Below are 19328 nucleotides of genomic sequence, written 5' to 3' on the forward strand. Positions count from 1 at the left end.
GTGGAGAACATGTGTCGTGTCCATGACTTTTTATGCATTTCTATGAAGCAGGTATTAATCTTCCATTTCATGTGCATTTCTAATTTTCTTATTCTTTCTTTTGCTCATTCTTCAATTTCTATCTTTCCTTAGTCAATTAGAACAATCATTACACTTCTTTTATTATCTTCATACCACCAATGGGAATTAAGCTCGAACAGTAGTCTATGAACTAAGTCTATCTCTAGGGGTGGTTCAGCTTTCACATCTTGAGTCGGCTACAAGACCTAGGTTTCTATCTCCCCATTAGATGCCACCTCTAGGCTAACAAATCAAAACCATAGACTAGTGTACAAAGAATCGTTGGAAGAAAAGAGAACTGAGTTCCATGAACTCTGATTTGCTGTTAACACTCAAAAGGACGATAAATAGCTCAAGGATACCTCACAAGGTGTCATAGTCACCATAGGTGTTCTCTTAGTGCTCATAAGGAACCCTAAGTGCAATGAAACATGTGAATGAGCCTCATGAGATTCCATATAAATACTAGAGTTTATATAACCAAATCAACACGAGTGCACTACCAATCAATTCTTTATGGAGTTACAAAGTCATATAAAGAGAAACCTATAAATGACTTGAGTGTGTAATTCTTAGGTTATATGTAAATATGTGAAAGGTATATGTCAGTGCTAATCATGGTATAATCATCTATCCTCAATTTTTTTTCCTTTATTTTTTTATTTTTTTTTAATACAAAACCCAGCAAGTAAACGTGCACAGTGTCACATGCAAATTCCCACCCCCTCCCCCCCTCCAACTAAAGTGGAACATTATCCTCAATGTGAAAGCATATGAGAAATAGAAAAAACTATGCATAGGTGAACAAACTAAAATAAGAAAAAATATAGAAAATCACTACCAACTAATGCAACAGAAAAAGAAAAGAAAGATGCAAATAAGAACAAATAAAATGAAAAAAAAATGAAAAATAAAATCAGTAAAATAGAAAGGTCAAAAGACTCCCATAGGATCTTACAAAAGCAAGACCTCTTCATGTGGATCGAATGGAGTGTTACTAGCATCAGTCATGATTTCAAATGACAAGTCCCACCGAGGAGGTTGCATGATAGGCGCAATAGTCAAATGTTTCTTTAGCTTTTCAAAAGCTTGTTGACATTCATCAATCCACAAGAATTCAGCCTCATTCTACAATAAAGTACATAATGGTTTAACAATACTACTAAAGCCCTGAATGAAATGCATGATGAAGGAAATAATGGATATCCCTAACTGTCTTAGGGACAAGTAACTGAGAAATCAGCTCTACCTTGGCCCTATCAACCTCTATACCACGGACAGAAACCAAATGACCAAGTACTAAATCATTACTTACCATAAATTGACATTTTTCCCAATTCAAAAGCAAATTCTTTTCCTCACATCTTTTCAAAATAGCATTCAAACTTTTCAAAAAATATCAAAGGACTTACCAAACACAGAAAAGTCATCCATAAAAAGTTCACACATATCATCTAACATATCAGAGAAAATACTCATCATACAGCGCTAGAAAGTAGCAGGTGCATTGCATAGACCAAATGACATTTTGTGAAAGGAAAAGGTATTGAAGGGACAAGTGAAGGTAGTCTTCTCTTGATCCTCAGGTGCTACAGCAATTTGATAATAACCAGAAAATCCATCCAAGAAACAGTAAAATGAATTACCAGCTACTTTTTCGAGTATCTGATCTAGGAAAGGTAACGAAAAGTGATCTTTTTGGCTAACCAAATTCAATTTACGATAATCAATGCACGTTCTCACACCCATTACTTTCTTAGATGGGATTAACTCTCCATTGGCATTTTCAATGACAGTCAAACCAGATTTTTTTGGAACTACCTATGTCAGGCTTACCCATTTGCTATCGGAGATTGAATAGATGATGTTAGCAACTAATAATTTCAAAACTTCATTCTTTACCACCTTTTTCATGGTTGGATTCAGCCTCTGTTGCATGTCACAAACTGGTTTAGCATCTCCTTCCAGGAAGATGTTGTGAGTACAAATCGAAGGGTCGATACCCTTGATATCTGCAATGGTCCATCCTATCGATCCTCCATGTTTCCTTAGTACCTGCAATAACTCAATTTCTTGTTTAAGAGTAAGGTGAGAAGAAATTACCACAGGGAATATGCTTTCTGCTGGACCCAAGAAAACATATTTCAGCTCTTCAGGTAATAATTTCAGCTCAAGTGTCAAAATTTCTTATTCTAGTGACTTCATAATTTCGGGCAGGTCAATAACCTCAAACGTTGGCTTACACCAACTACTCATGTAACTTGCATCCAATAGGTGAGGGGAACCATCTATCTCTGGAAATTGCCCCTTTGATCCTGCCAATTTTTCATCAAATACCTCAAGCTATTCAGAAGAGTCATTTTCAAACGCGCCATTAAAATCAAGTACTGACAGTAGCTCTGAAATATCCAAATTATCTATTACATCAACTGCATGTGTTTTTGCGTCATCACACCCACTTGACATCTTGTGAGCATTGAACACATTCATTTCCAATGTCATGTTTCCAAACATGAGCTTAAGCACTCCGCTTCGACAATTAATCAAGGCATTAGAAGTAGCAAGGAATGGTCGCCTAAGAATAACAGGGGCCTGATATATGGTGGAGATAGGCTGCTGCATGTCCAAAACAATGAAGTCCATGAGGTAGTAAAATTTGTCAACTTGAATCAATATATCTTCAACAATGCCTCGTGGAGCTTTTACGGATCTATTTACCAACTGTAGCATCATAATAGTTTTCTTTAGCTCACCTAAACCCAGCTGCTTATATATCAAATATAGGAGCAAGTTCGCATTGCTCCCCAAATCAAGTAAAGCTCTCCCGATACGAGATTCACCAATCATGATAGCAATAGTGGGAGAACTAGGATCTCTAAGTTTCTGCAGAGTCTGACTCAATATTAATGCACTAACTTGCTCAGTCAAGAAAGCCTTTTTCTTTACGCTCAGATTCCTTTTTACTGTGCACAGATCTTTCAGAAATTTTGCATATGTAGGGACTTGCTATATGACATCCAGAAGTAGAATGTTTATCTTTACTTGTTTGAAGATTTCTTGAATCTTAGTGTGATACTTATTCTTTTGACCAGATGTCAACTGCTGAGGATAGGGTACCACAGGTTAATACTCCTTAACCGTATCATCCTCCTTATTATCTGACTTCTTTGAACTTAAGCTTGCTTCATCTGATTTTTGATTTCCCTCATCTGCCTTAGTTGGCACTTCAGGTGTTGGAGTAACTGCTTGTTGATAAGTGGGCATTTTTGGACAAGAAACATCTTTTCCGCTTCTCAAGGTAATAACCGCCTTCGCCGACTCCAAAGCATCCCCTGAAACATTGTGCTCCAGTTGCTTATACTGTCGATATTCGTGGGGATTAGGTTGAGGCTGTTCTGGAAATTTCCTTTTTTTCAAGGTATTCAGTTGTGTACTCATCTTATTCATGGTGTCTCTTAATTCACTGAAGTCTTGATTATTCTGATTGTTGGTCATGATGTGAATCTGCATGAATTGCTAAAACATGTTCGCCATCTGTGTCATGCTATCATTAGGAGATTTCTTTATTGGAATAGGAGCTAAATTTGGTTGAAATCCCAAAGGTGCGTAGCTCTAAGAAATCTGTTGTAGCTGATACTACTGTTAAGGAGCTGTAATTGGATGATATAGTGACTGCGGAGGTGGTGCATAAGATTGAGGAACTTACTGATATCATGAGGAAGATGGACCAGATTGATCGTTCCTCCAAGAGAGGTTCGGGTGATTCCTCCATCCAGGATTATAAGTGTTCGAGAATGGCTGATTTTGGGATTTGTTGACCCAATTTGCTGATTGTACCCGATCTGATCTACTTTCCTGCCAAACTGGTAGTAAATGACAATCCTAAATTCTGTAGTCTAAGGTCTTATAGATAGAGCAATCTTCAGCTTTCACTTTTTCTGATCTCATAACCTCTAGTTTCCTAGACAACGCAGCAATAAGAGCCTGTAGACTAGTTTCCTCTTTAACCTCGTATCTGCCTCCACCACTGATCGCTCTAAGAGGTTGTGTTGCCATTGATGCCTGTTCATGACGTGTGTTTCATTGTTGGGCACTCTCAGATAAATAATCGAAGAATGATAGAGTCTCATCCAGTTCCTTATTGAAGAACTCCCCGTTGCATATAGTCTGGACAAATTGTTTACATTCAGGGGTTAAAGCAGTATAAAAATAATTCACTAACCTCCAAGATTCGAATCTATGGTATGGGCATATATTCATCAAGTCCTTAAATCTCTCCTAGAAATCTTGGAACATCTCGTCACCTCTCTACATGAAATGGCTGATTTGCTCCTACATGTATTGAGTTCTCTAAGAAGGAAAGAACTTATGTTAGAACTCACGCTGCATTTCAGCCCAGCTAGTAATAGAGTTAGGTCGCAGAGAATTAAACCAAAGTTTTGCCTTATTTTTCAAAGAAAAAGGAAACAGGCAAAATTTGATATACTCATCAGTTCCAGCCCTATTAATGAAAGTGGTGTAGACCATCTCAAAATTTGTCAAATACTAGTATGAACTCTTAGAATCCATCCCGTGAAATTGGGGTATCACAAATAACATGTCATGCTTAATTGTGAAGTTCAGTGCATCTTGTGGTAACACAATGCAGGAAGGTGTAGATATGCATGTAGGCTATAGAAAATCCTAAAGTATATGTGGTACATGTGCAGCCATAACTTCCTCAAAGAATTGTTCAAACAAATTGCTTAAATCAATTTCAAAATCACTCGTAAAAGTAACAAGAGAATAGTCAGATTTTGTGCACTATGTATCACTACTGGTGTTAAGTAAAATTTTGGACAGTTTATTTGAATTATCTCGGACCCAGGGCATCAAACATCAATGCAAACAAAAGAAATTCACCCACACAGCAGCAAACAAGCATGATCAAAATTTTTTCAATTTTTTATTTTTTATTTTTTATTTTATTTTTATTAATTTTTATTTATTTATTTATTTTGTATTTTTTTTATTTTTAATGAAAATAAAAAATAATTGAAAAAAAAACAAAATTTGAAATTAAAACTGGCACTCCCCGACAACGGCGCCAACAACTTGACTCACTCAAAAAATGAGTAGCTCGAAAGCTATCCCAAGTATAGGTGTTATGTCGTATGATATGTAGCCCAAAGGTCAGATCGTCTCCTCAGGGAATGTGATTTAACTCCAAATTTCATGTAATTTCAATTAGAAAATAAGAAACAAGAAAGCACTGAACACAGTTCAGATTCGAGTTTTTCATAATGTTTGAGATTTCTTTTGATAAATTAAATGAACATGCAATTTAAATTCTAATTCCTAACATGCATTGAATTTAACAACGAGAAACAGAAATCCTACATTTAATAACCAAATAAGAATTGAAACACGCATCGAACTTCGGAAAGAGATTGAAAACAATAGTTTTAAGCACAACTCTAGCACACAATAAAAAACTCAATCGGACACAAACTCAAACAAAAACTAAATTTTTAACACAATCAAGAACTTAACCAAATTTAAAATTTTGACGATTAAACAATAAACTAAACAGGATAAAAAAAAAATCATACTTTGTTTAACCTATACTTGACTTAAAGAAACCCAACACAATTTAATTTCTAAAGAAATACAACAAATTTAAATCATAAAGAAAATATTTTTTTCTTTGATATTTTATTCTTTTTTTCTTCTTTCAAGAGACCAACCCAAACTTTAATCAACTAAAAACTACCCAAGCATAAAGTTAAATCTAATGCGAAAGATAATTAAGAGACAAAAGAAAGAAATATATTTTAATGACAACACCCAAACAAAATTTAAAAATTAAAACTTTAAGTAAAATTCCACCCAAAAAAAATTAACAAGTGTTCGAATTTTTAATATCAATAAGAAAAGACAACCAAAAGAAAAGAGAAGAAAGAAAAGAGAAAGGGAGGGAGAGAGAGAGAGAGATAGCAGGTCGTTAGAGGAGCTGTAGCTGTGAGGGGAGTTCTCAAGCTGATGGAGGTCCAGCAGGAGTGGTCGTGGAGCAACAGCAAGCCAGATGGAATGGCAGGAGCTTGAGGGGCTTTGGCTGGAGCAAGTTGAAGGAGAAGTAGCAGCAGCAGTCGTAGGGAATGCTCCCATCAGCAGCAAATGCTTCAGCTCGAGTGGCTAGTTACAGCAGTCTCATGCAGGAGGAGGAGGTGGTGGCTCTTGGGTTCCCTCCAGCACCTTTAGTAGGGACTTCAACCTTAAGTCTCTAGCAATAGAGCAGCCACGACTATGGGCCTCCTGCAGCAGCAGCAACAGCAGCAGGTAAAGGAGGAGGAAGTAGGGAGGCAAGGAGAGAAGGGGGAGAGTGAGAGTGGGAGAGCAAAGAAAAGAGTTAGGGAGACTGAGGACTCGGGTTCAGCAGTAGGGAAAGGAAGAGGGGGAGAGAGTACAGAGAGACAAAGGAGAGAAAGGAAGCAAGGAAGAGTTTGAGAGGGGGCTCGGAAGAGGATGAAGGCAGAAAAGGAAAGAGGGCGCGGTGCAGAGAATGGAAGAACAAAAAAATATATAGGGAGAAGGGGAAGCCAACCCTACACAGCACCAAAAGGGGAGGACCCAGCTAAATCAGGTAATGATAAATATATATTTTTTTTTTCTTTTTGTTTTTGCTTCTCTTTTTTTCTTTTTTCTTTTTCTTAGAAAATGATGCCAGTTTTGACCCTCCTAGAGCTTGTATCTCTCAAAGCTTCAAACACGAAAGTTGTAGATAATTTTGTCAGCTTTCCAAAAAATTTTGAATTGTCTCGATCAAAGCGTGAACGTGAAAATTACGCACAGATTACGAAGTAGCATTGATTTTAGCTTCCAATAATCGCCCTGCGATAAAAAATACTAAAATTTCATAATTTACTCAATGAAATCCAAATATTATAAATAAGACACAATGTTAAAATATTGAGAATAATTAGGTAGTTAATTAAAAATGTAAGCCTCAATGCATGAATTAAACCACCTAATTACGCAATTTAAGCATGTAATCATTATGCTTTTCTTTATGGCTATACACTATTGAGATTTGTATGAGTAATTTTCTTCGGAGTTGCTTGTATAATGAAGTTATGCATAAAGGAGCCTACTTGTAATTAGGTTATATACCTATATGTGAAATGACATGATTGTGTTGCATGTTGATCTTATTTGAATGTCCACTAATAGTAGTGTTTATAGGTACCGCCCTGGAAACCCTCACGAGACTACAACTCATCCACTAGGGTCACCTAGGGGTTTAAAGTCTTGTTGTATATGGCAAATGAAACCGTGATTCCCACGAAAGAGGAGATAGATAGGATTTTTTTGTTATCTTTTATCATTTGCTTAGTTTTTGCTTTGCTCAAGGACTAGCAAAGTGTAAGTTGGGGGTTGTGATATGTTCCTAAAATATACTATTTGAGGCCCCCATTTACCTTTGTTTTGTCCCCATTTATCTTGTAAATACCCTTTGTTGTCATAGTACAGAATTATGCAAGGTTTGTTCATGCTTCAAGAAAAATAGGTTAAAACTGAGGAGTTAACCAATACGAGAAGCCAAGGGAGTATTTGGGAAACATAAAGCTCAAATCAGATGCTCAACCAAGACCCTAAAGCCTCACTTCATCAAAGGAAGGAAGACATGGTTTGACCATATGGTGTAACCAGCAACACAAGGGCGAGTAGGTCACAAGCTACAGACTCCAAGGTTCAAACTGAAAGAAAAATGTTGCAAGGTTCGACTAAGTGCTTGACCAAGTGACCCTGAAGGGCGACCAAGTCGAAATACTGAAGCTTACTAAGCTAGAGATACTAAGAGTCTCAACCAAGTGTTTGACCAAGGAGACCATAAAGGGTGACCAAGTCGAGATCCTGAGCTGAACTAAAGACTAAGATCCTACAAGTCTCGACTAGTAGCTTGACCAGCAAGACCCTAGAGTGCGACCAAGTCAAAGATGCCAAAGTTTGAATCTCAAAATTCTCGAGAGCCTCGACAAGAGCTTGACTAGGGGAAGACACGGTGTGACCTGATCAACAGTGACGATTGTCTTTACGATATTTTCTGCTAAAGTTTCCTATTTTGAATTCTAAACCTTGTAAACCCTTTTGGTATAAAAGATAGTTTCGTCTATGTTCTTAAGGTTCCTCTTTGGCCACTTTTTGGTTAGTGATAGACCTAGAAAGCCATTAACAGCCACTTAGAGTAGGATTTACTGCTTTTCCTTTAAATTCTTGTACTGGTTCGTGCATGGAATCGTTGAAGGCCTGTGACAACCTTCATGTTCCTTGTGCTATTGCTTAGAGTAGATGGTTCTTGGTTGTAATCCTGATCGTTACTGACAGACTTTCGAGTTGCAATTTAAGCCAATTTTATATGCTTTCTTTACTACTTTTATTTAAATACGTGCACTTTCAATACGTGCACTTTAATTTCCTTGCAAGTTTACATCTTTGATTGTGTTGAAACCCTAGGATAAAGGATAGCCTAGCAAGGGATTCACTCACTTATATGGACTAGGCTATGGTTCATGTACGGGGTGATCTCGTGATCATTGTGAAAGAGTATACCTTGGTTCTCGATTGTGCTCCGAACGATTTGTGCACCTTTGCTACTCTATGCCATTGAATAGTTCACTTAGCCGTTAGCCTAGGATGGATAGCTGATTGGATATAGTTAGCACGCATGATAGTCTAGGCTTGATTCATAATATGAGATCTGCTTTGTAGGAGTAGTGTTAATGTAAATTTACATGCTTTCAGTAGTTGTTAGTGAAGGGACTTGCAGAATAGCCCTATTATCTAGTTGTAGTGCATACGGCTAACAAAAAAAAAATTATCAGATCATGCAATCCCTAATTACGTGATTAGGATTATACCTGCTAGATCTGTCTGGTTTGATCCCAAATATGCAAGTACGAAAATGAGCTCTTGAAGATGACCAGGGTTCTTCTACTATATTCCTTGAACACGCCTTGCTCTTAAGAGAGTGGGCTCGTAAGCGATTGTTAGGGATTTCTTCTCTCACGAAAACATCAGCCTCTGTGAGAGTTTTTTGGTCTCTCCTAGCTGAATGGAGCGCGTGTATATAGGTTACAGCAAGGACCTATGGGCAAATATGACTACGACTTCCCACGTAATTAAGAATTCCTAATTCAATCCGAATTTATCCTTAATTACGTTAATTATAATTTATACCACTAAAGAATTATAATTGCACCCCATGTCATATTCGAAATTAAATTTTGAGCTCCAATTATTACATGCTTTTTTATCTCCCCACGTAAAGATTATAGATACCCATCTATTAAATTAAATTACTAACAATTTAATTAATTGACATATTAATTCCCTAAGACCTTCCACTTAACTTATGTGATGTGCCGGATTCAAAATCCACCTACAGGGTTTGACACAATCAAAACTTATAAGATTCCTCAAGGGGATATCATCAATCCCAATACCGGGACATGGATTCCATCAATAATTAATGTTCACCATACACATAATGTCATCACCTAACTCACTGAGTATTTTGACTCATAAAGAATCTCACTCTTCTATGAATCAAAGTAATAAACACAATATGCACGTGTCTAATAATTATATCAGGATTATGAGCATAAGCACTCATAATAGGTATGAGGTATAAATTGTTTTATATAGTCAGTATAAAAGCAATTACCTCAAGATGGTCATGTTCAATACACACAAAATGTACCAGCACAAGGAGATGGAACTGTATCTTTCCCAATAGTTAAGATAGATTTATTAAAACCTTGTGCTATAGTCCTACTAATGGTGTGTCCAATTTCATTTAAGACTGTGAACAATAAACTTATATTCTATAAGAATTGATGATCTAATCTTCTGTGTATAAGTCATGCTTTACACACTAGTTCACTTATTATATAGAATAAAAGACATACATGCATAATCATTAAATAAATAATGTCAGTCAAACATTGCTCACAAAGATTCTCATTAAAATGGAATAACTAAAGTTATTAATAAATACTAAAACCAATTACATAAAGCATGTGTTTCAGTATAAATCCTTAACAATCTCCCACTTAGACTCAAAGTCATGCTACCATACATCTCACTCCTCTTCCCTCTACATGACTATCAAAAGTCCTAGCTGGTAAGCTCTTTGTAAACAGGTCTACGAGGTTGCTTGCGGATGCAATCTTTATCACCATTACATCATCTGTCTTCCTAATATCTCGTATTAGGTGATACTTGTGCTCGATGTGTTTTGTCCTCTTACGGCTCCTGGGTTCCTTTGAGTTAGCAACTGCACCACTATTATCACAGTAAAGTGTAATAGGTGATTGTACCAAAGGCACCACTCCTAGATCCAATAGAAAGTTCCTGAGCCAAATGACCTCCTTGGCAGCCTCAGAGGTTGCCACATATTCGGCATCCATAGTGGAATCAACAACACATGATTGCTTGATACTCCTCCAACTATGGCTCCACCTCCTAAGGTAAACACATTTCCTAAGGTTGATTTTTTGGAATCCTTATCTAACTAAAAATCTGAATCTGTGTACCCAATGGGTACTAGACTGTCTACTTGATAAACCAACATATAATCCCTAGTCCTTTTCAGATACTTGATTATATGTTTTACCGCAGTCCAGTGTTCCCGCCCTGGATTAGACTAATATCTGCTGACTATGCCTACGACAAAATAGATGTTGGGTCTAGTGCAAAGCATAGCATACATGAGGATTCCTACTACTGATGCATAAGGAACTGCCTTTTTATGTTCTCTACCTTAATCGATGTTTTAGGACACTGATCCTTGGATAGAGAGATTCCATGTCTAAAAGGGAGTAACCCTTTCTTAGAATCTTGCATGCTGAAACGAGCAAGAATCATATTGACATAAGTAGCTTATGACAAGCCTAATATCCTTTGCTTGTGATCTCGCAAAAGCTTGATCCCACAGATGTCACCGGCTTCTCCCAAGTCATTCATGTCGAACTGTCCAGATAACCATACCTTAACCGATGATAATACCCCCATATCGTTTCCAATGAGTAAGATATCATCCACATATAGCACCAAGAATACCACAATGTTTTTGTCATGCTTTTTGTATACACATGACTCATCAGGGCATTAATCAAAACCATAAGATTTAATGGCTTGATCAAAATAGATGTTTCAATACCTAAATGCTTGCTTAAGTTCGTAAATGGACTTCTTAAGCTTGCACAACATGTGATGTTGGCCTATTGTTGCAAAACCATATGGTTGTACCATATAGATGCACCCATCAAGACTTCCATTGAGGAAAGCTGTCTTCACACCCATTTTCCAAATTTCATAATTGAAATAAGCTGTAATGGATAAGAGAATCCAGATAGACTTTAGCATGGCTACCAGCGAGAAAGTTTACTCATAGTTGATTCCCTCTTTCTGAGTAAACCATTTCGCAACAAGCCTTGCCTTGAAGGTTTCCACCCTCGCTTATGCTCCTCCCTTCTTCTTATAGATCCACTTGCATCCAATGTATTTCATCCCTTAGGGTGGCTTTACAAGATCTTAGACTTGATTAGAGTACATAGACTCCATCTCTGATTTTATAACTTTCTGCCAGAGTTTTGTATCTTTATCTTGAAGTGCTTCATAACAGTTTCCAGGTTTGATATCCAGTTCATGAGGGATCCTGTCATAAGACTCTCCAAAGAACATATACCGATCAAACTGGTGTACAACGCTCCCACTACAATGAGGCACGTTTTTCTATGTTGATCCTGATCCTTGTGCACCATCATTCTGCCCTAGTTGTACAATCGGCGTATTGATGGTAGTTGCATATGATGGGTTAGACTCAGCTTGAGTTACAACATTCCTCCCACTATGATGAGGTAATGGGATGTCAATAACTCTGTCTTGTGGTGGTTCTTCTTGCACTATTGGTATAGCTGGTATATCTCCTCTCAACTCTTCTAGAACAATCCTACTTCTAGGTTTGTGGTTCATTACATAGTCCTCTTCCAAGAATCGAGCATTGGTGCTAACAATGACCTTCTAATCATTAGGACAATAAAATAAACCACCTTTTGTTCCTCTAGGGTAGCTAACAAATAAACAGACATCTATCCTTGATTCCAACTTATCTTTTTTCCCTTTTAGCATATATGCTGGACTACTCCATATCTGAACATGCCACAAACCATAATTCTGTGGGTGTAGTAGGTACTGACTTAAATGGGACCAAGTTCAGAATATAGGTTGTTGTATCTAGTGCGTGCCCCCAAAATGAATTAGGAAAATCTAAATAACTCATCATAGATTTGACCATGTCCATAAGAGTCATATTCCTTCTTTCTGTTACACCATTCTGTTGTGGCATACCAGGTGTAGGCAACTAGGATTCAATTCCCTCCTCTGATAAGTAATCCACAAATTCTCCTAAGAGGTACTCGCCACCACGATCATATTATAGTGTCTTGATACATTTACCTTGACGCTTCTCCATTTTTGCCTTAAATACCTTGAATTTCTCAAAGCATTCAAGCTTACGACGCATCAAATAAATATACCCATACCTTGAGTAATCATCGATGAAAGTAACGAAATGCTCAAAGCCACCTCTAGCCTGGATAGTCATGGGATCGCACAAATCAGAGTGAACAGTTCTAATGCCTTTTTTGCTCTATAGCCCTTGGCAAAAAAAGGGCTGCTTGGTCATCTTACCTTCTAAGTAGGATTCACAGACTGGTAGTGCCTCCACTTCTAATGAACCTAATGGTCCATTCTGAACCAACCTTGAAATCCATCTGAGATTAATATGACCTAGGCGTAAGTGTCAAAGATAAGTTTGGTTCAATTCAGAAGGTTCTTTCTCTTACATGGTAGTTTATTAGTGTTATTCAATTCATTTAGTTACATTGTAGGAGAAACATGATTAATAATATAAAGACCATCCACCAATGTAACAGAACAGATAAAATGTTTACTTAACTTAATAACAACTAATTTATTAAAATAAATGGAATATTCATGATCAACCAACTTGGAAACTGAGATCAAATTCCTCATAATGGAAGGTACATAAAGAGAGTTTTTCAATATTAAAATCCTATCACTACCAAAAGAAATGTGAATATATCCTACTACAACTACTGACACTCTCGTGCCATCTCCCAGAAATACGTAAATCTCCCCATCACTTAACTAGTGGGTTTGCTAGAACTCCTGCAAAGAATTGCAAATATGATTAGTGGCTCCTGTATCTACACACTAGTTACTGGTAGATATCACCGCTAAACTCATCTTAACTACTAGTGAATGAGATATACCTTTGTTGTTCTGTTTGGTAAGATAAATTGGACATTGTGATTTCCAATGCCTTGGTTGTTTGCAGTGAAAACACTTGCCCTTAGGCTTTTTCACTCCATCCTGCAGCCTATGCACTACTAGAGGAGCTCTCTTGGTTTTTGAACCCTTTTCTGCTTCTTTCAGCCTTTCGACTTAGAAGAAAAACCTTTCTTAGTCACAAAGGCAATAGTTGGCTTCCTGATGAGACCCTTGACTACTTGAAGCTCTTTAAGTAGTTCTACCAATAAGTAAGATAGTTTATTCATGCTGTAGTTCATGCAAAACTACTTGAAAGAGTCAGGATGCGACTAGAGAACGATATCGACCTGGGTTTCCCTATCTATTTTAGCTCCAAAGATCTCTAGCTCATTGAGAAAACCAATCATCTTTAGAACATAATCCCTTATTGGGGTCCCTTCTGCCATAGTAGTATTCATAAGTTCCTTCATAGCAGTTTGCCTAGCAACACGATTTTGATCCCCAAACATTTCTTTAAGGTTTCGCATTATATCATAGGCGAAAGGATAAACTAGTGCTGATGTTGTAGAACATTTGACATAGATGCCAAAATGTAACACCGCGCCATCTCATTAGCCTTAATCCACTTTTGGTAAGCCTAGGTTTCCTTATCGGTTGCCCCTTCACCAGGTTTCTATGGACATACCTCTATGAGCATATACTTGTACTCCTCTACAATCAATACAATATCCAAGTTCCTTTTCTAGTCAATATAATTAGGTCCAACTAGTTTGTTTTCTTTGAGAATAACAACCAGGGGATTGAAAGCCATTTTAATCCTGAGAATCACATATTATAATAAAATACGATGAGCAATAATAAACTTTTAATTCAATTAAAAGAATATGGTTCTCTCTACCAATATTTTCTTTTAAAGAATCTGTCAGCAACCTAGCATATCGTGAGTAGTATACCTCAATAGGAGGTCGTCTACTATTTTAAATTTGTGTAGACAGGTGAGGACCTATTAATTTTACTATCTAGGCAAGTAACTCTGTGAAGCAAAATAAAACCGCTGACTTAACTTTGGTCCTATAAATAATAGCCGTGACTTAGATGGTGAGGATACTATTATTCATAGCTAAGTGTATACCATCACATAATATTAGACCTATTGTCCCATAGTGAATCCCCAAATGGAGAGGTGACCCAATACTAACAATTAATAGAGTTTATATTTGATGAGTCTATAATTAATTCCATTCGATGGGGAGGAAGATACTAATATCATTACATAAAATTAATTACTTCACCTATAAACTAGTGATGGAGACCATGAGATTTATATGTAATAAATACCCTCACCCACATAGTTATTTAATTTATGAGGGATACAAACACGTGTTTAATATTCAAATAAATTTAATATTCCAATATTGGTAACTAAATTACACGCAACAAATAAAATTCCAAATTCCCTTAATATTTTTTTTTATGAAAGAAATTTTATTATAACTTGGAAATTAATTTTATTCTCTAGTTGCACATGCATAAACCAACATTGAAATTTTAAATTTTACATGTTAAGGACATAACACAATAACAACAACCACGTCAAGCAAACATATATAAACAAGAAATATGATATAATAAATATTTGGCTATTATGGTCAAGTAGCTTGCATCCTAACACCATGAATCCTTGTTTGCCATTACGTAGTGTCAGGGTTCAGCGGGACCCCGAGGCAGCGCCCCTAGCGGGGTTTGACCTACTTGGTCAAGTCGCAGGGGTCTAGGTAAATTTAAATTCAAATTTAAAGTCAAATTCAAATTCAAAGGCAAATTTAAATTCAAATTCAAATTCAAAAAAGGAACGAAAAACTGCATCACTGTTCTAGGGTTTTTCCTATTTTTCGCCATTATTATGCACACGCCGCAACTATGCCTCCTTCTCAGATGAAGCTGCATCAGATTACAAAATCCTATGCCTCTATCACCAGAGTTCACATGCTATGAATCTTGTAATAAACAATCGCAATCACAAAACACACATTCGTGTGATGAAGTTGCATCAGATTACAAAATCTTATGCCTCCATAACTGGAGTTCACATGCTACGAATCTTGTAATAAACAAATGCAATCACAAAACATACATTCATGTGACCATAATTGCCAGATAGAACGTTGCAGAACAGATGTTAGTGCATACACATGTTCTACCCCAAGCATGCATTGATTTGATTTTCGAAGAACATGGTATTATTATCTATATATAGTATCAACCGAGGCTCTGATACCAATTAAAGGGACTTGCGGAATAGCCCTAAGATCCGATTGTAGTACATACAGATAACAAAAAAATTATTAAATCATGCAATCCCTAATTACATGATTAGGAGTATACCTGCGAGATCTGTCTGGTTTGATCCAAATCTGCAAGTACAAAAATGAGCTCTTGAAGATGACCAAGGTTCTTCTACTGTATTCCTTGAACACGCCTTGGTCCTAAGAGCGTGGGCTCATAAGCGGCTGCTAGGGTTTTCTTCTCTCACAAAAACATCTGCTAAATGGAGCGCGTGTATATAGGCTACAGCAGGGACCTCTGGGAAAATATCACTAAGGCTTCCCACGTAATTAAGAATTCCTAATTCAACCCGAATTTATCTTTAATTACGTTAATTATAATTCATACCACTAAAGAATTATAATTGCACTCCCTGTCATATTCGAAATTAAATTTCAAACTCCTATTATTAAATGCTTATTTATCTCCCCATGTAAAGATTACAGATACCTATCTATTAAATTAAATTACTCACAATTTAATTAATTGACATATTAATTCCCTAAGACCTTCCATTAAACTTATTTGACGTTCCAGATTCAAAATCCACCTACAGGGTTTGACACAATCAAAGCTTATAAGCTTCCTCAAGGAGGTATCATCAATCTCAATATCGGGACATGGATTCCATCAATAATTAATGTTCACCATGCACATAATGTCATCACCCAACTCACTAAGTATTTTGACCCATAAAGAATCTCACTCTTCTATGAATCAAAGTAATAAACAATATATGCACGTGTCCAATAATCATATTAGGATTAAGAGCATAAGCACTCATAATAATCATGAGGTATTAACTATTTTTATATAGTCAGTATAAAAACAATTACCTCAAGACGGTCTTATTCAATACACACAAAGTGTACTAGCACAAGGAGTTGGAACTGTACCATTCCCAATAGTCAAGACAGACCTATTAAAGCCTTGTGCTATAGTCCTACCAATGGTGTGTCCAATTTCATTTAAAACTATGAACAATAAACTTATATTTTATAAGAACTGATGATCTAATCTTCTGTGTATAAGCTATACTCTATATACTAGATCACCTTCTATAGAGAACTAAAGACACACATGCATAATCATTAAATAAATAATGTCAGGCAAATATTCCTCACAAAGATTCTCATTAAAATGGAATCACTAAAGTTATTAATAAATACTAAAACCAATTACATAAAGCATGTCTTTCGGTATAAATCCCTAATAGCTAGAAAAACCTTTCAAAATCTTTTTTTTTTTTCTACCTTCTACACAAAGTGTAGTAAATTAGGCTAGAAGTGGTTGACAACTACACACCAGTCCTTGTGGATCGACACCTGACTTACTCATTGTTTTATTGAACTTGGGATAGTTAGGTTTATAAATTTTATCTTTGGTAGTTAAGGACCTAAGCCTTGGCGAACCTACCATTAAGCCAATACAATCTTTTCTTAAGAAATAACTTGTTCGATAAAGACTTAGACATATATAGGCTTTCTAGTTTCTTCCAAACTCTTGACAGAGAATCCTTATCCATGACATGATACAACACATAATTAGCCAAACAAAGTCGGACAGTTGATACAACCTTTGCTTCCAATTCATTCCAACTTGTTTTATCCATGCTTTCTAGTTGAACTCCATATAAAGCCTTCACCATACCTTACTGCACTAACAGATCCTTAATCCTTATTTATCATAAACTTAAGTTTCTCATTCCATCGAACTTAACAACATTGAACTTCGCAAAAGAAGTTCTAGAAGCCATTACAACAATGCTCTTGTAGTAACCCGAACTGAATTTTATATAGTGGAAGACCTCAAATTTATTTACCAGAGTACTAAAAACCTTTTATTACAACAATATCTAAAATATCAAATATTATTATCCGTAAAATTCTAAAACATTAAAAAATACAAATAATCTAGGATCTATTCTAAATAACTCTTACTATCCCACCCACGCTTCCACTACACTACTTTGATTTTGTCTAAGTTCCTCAGGGTATCTAAAATGTATGAAAATAATTTGATGAGACATCCCTCAGTAAATATGGACTAAATTATCATCAATGTGTGGCTAAAATGAGATGTAGTATAAAAATACATTCAATAATTATATTCTAATAAAAATCGCATTTGTAAATATTTAATTTAATAATTTAACTCATAAACCCGCATTTGTAAAACAATGGACCACATATAAACAAATATATGTACTTTTCTTCAAATCATAATTTAAGCTTATCATATGATCATAATCACATAAATACACAAATATATATATATATATATATATATATATATATATATATATGTTAGAATTGGTGTGATCCCAAGAGGGGGTGAATTGGGTTTTAAAACATTTTTCGCTAATTTAAACATTTCACTAATTCACCGCGTATCATATCCCTTTCAACATATACACGTGTGTAAAATGATTTTCACACTAAAAGTAAATATACACGTGTGCAGTATCTTATTTAAATCAAATGTGTGCATGAGAATAATTAAGACATTAAACAATCATTCATAAACATGTTGAACTTAAAGTGCAGGATTTTAAATAAGATAGAGAAAGCAACACCAGATTTGTTATCAAGGTTCGGCCAAACTAGCCTACATCCCACCTTGGGCTTACCCCTAAGGATTTCACTATACTTGCTCACTTAACCGGGCGGAGCAAAAGCCTTTTATATCCTCTCCTTACGAGGCAAGGAAAATCTCAACTCAATTACTAGATTGAGCCGAACTAGTCTCACTTATGGGGCTGAGACTCCCTAGTTCAATTCCGGGTTGAACCGAACCGGTCTCATTTATGGGGGTGAGACTCCCCAGTTTCAATTAATGGGCTAAACCCAACCGTTATAATAAAACATTTTTGTACATATGAAAAAGCTTCTAAATACAAGCATAGATGTACACATTAAAACTTTAAGATGTATGCACTCTCTTATGATATGATTTGAGATCAATAGAGTAAAGGGTGTGTTTCTAAATAATCAATGCACAAATATGTGTATGAAAATATGAGTATTATGTTCTCCAACAAAGATTTATGCAAATGTGAAAAGCTTGGATAATCTAGGAGTTAAGCCCAATAGACTATTGTGCAATAAATAAATTCTCCCAAAAATATTTATCATGAAAATAGTGAGGAGAAACCAAAGCTATATTCTCAAAAATGATTTTCAATATAAATAGTATGTAAGAGTATTGCATGTGAATACAAAAATAATTTGCCCCAAAATAAATATACTCTCTTGCTAGAATGATTTTGAAATGAATGGATGGAAAGAGAGTTTAAAACAAGATAAGTGCTCTCTTTCAAAAATTATTTTTCAAACATAGAGTGTGAAAGAGAGTCTAAGAGATTAAAAACATTTTACCCCAAGAAAAGATTTTTGCAACAAAAAATTAATTTGGGGGAACTTTGACAAAAATTTGCCCAAAAGATTAAAGAAAGAAATTTGGCTAATTAATCTGAGTCATGAAAGGGGTATTTATAGATTTTCAACAAATTTGACCGTTGAGGGACATGCTCGGTATTTTGAAAAAGATTAATTAAGTTTTAATGACGTTTTAAACCTTTTAAAAAAATTCCAACCCGAGAGCACCAG

Source organism: Malania oleifera, chromosome 3, assembly GCF_029873635.1.
Source record: "Malania oleifera isolate guangnan ecotype guangnan chromosome 3, ASM2987363v1, whole genome shotgun sequence".
Taxonomy (NCBI): Eukaryota; Viridiplantae; Streptophyta; class Magnoliopsida; order Santalales; family Ximeniaceae; genus Malania; species Malania oleifera.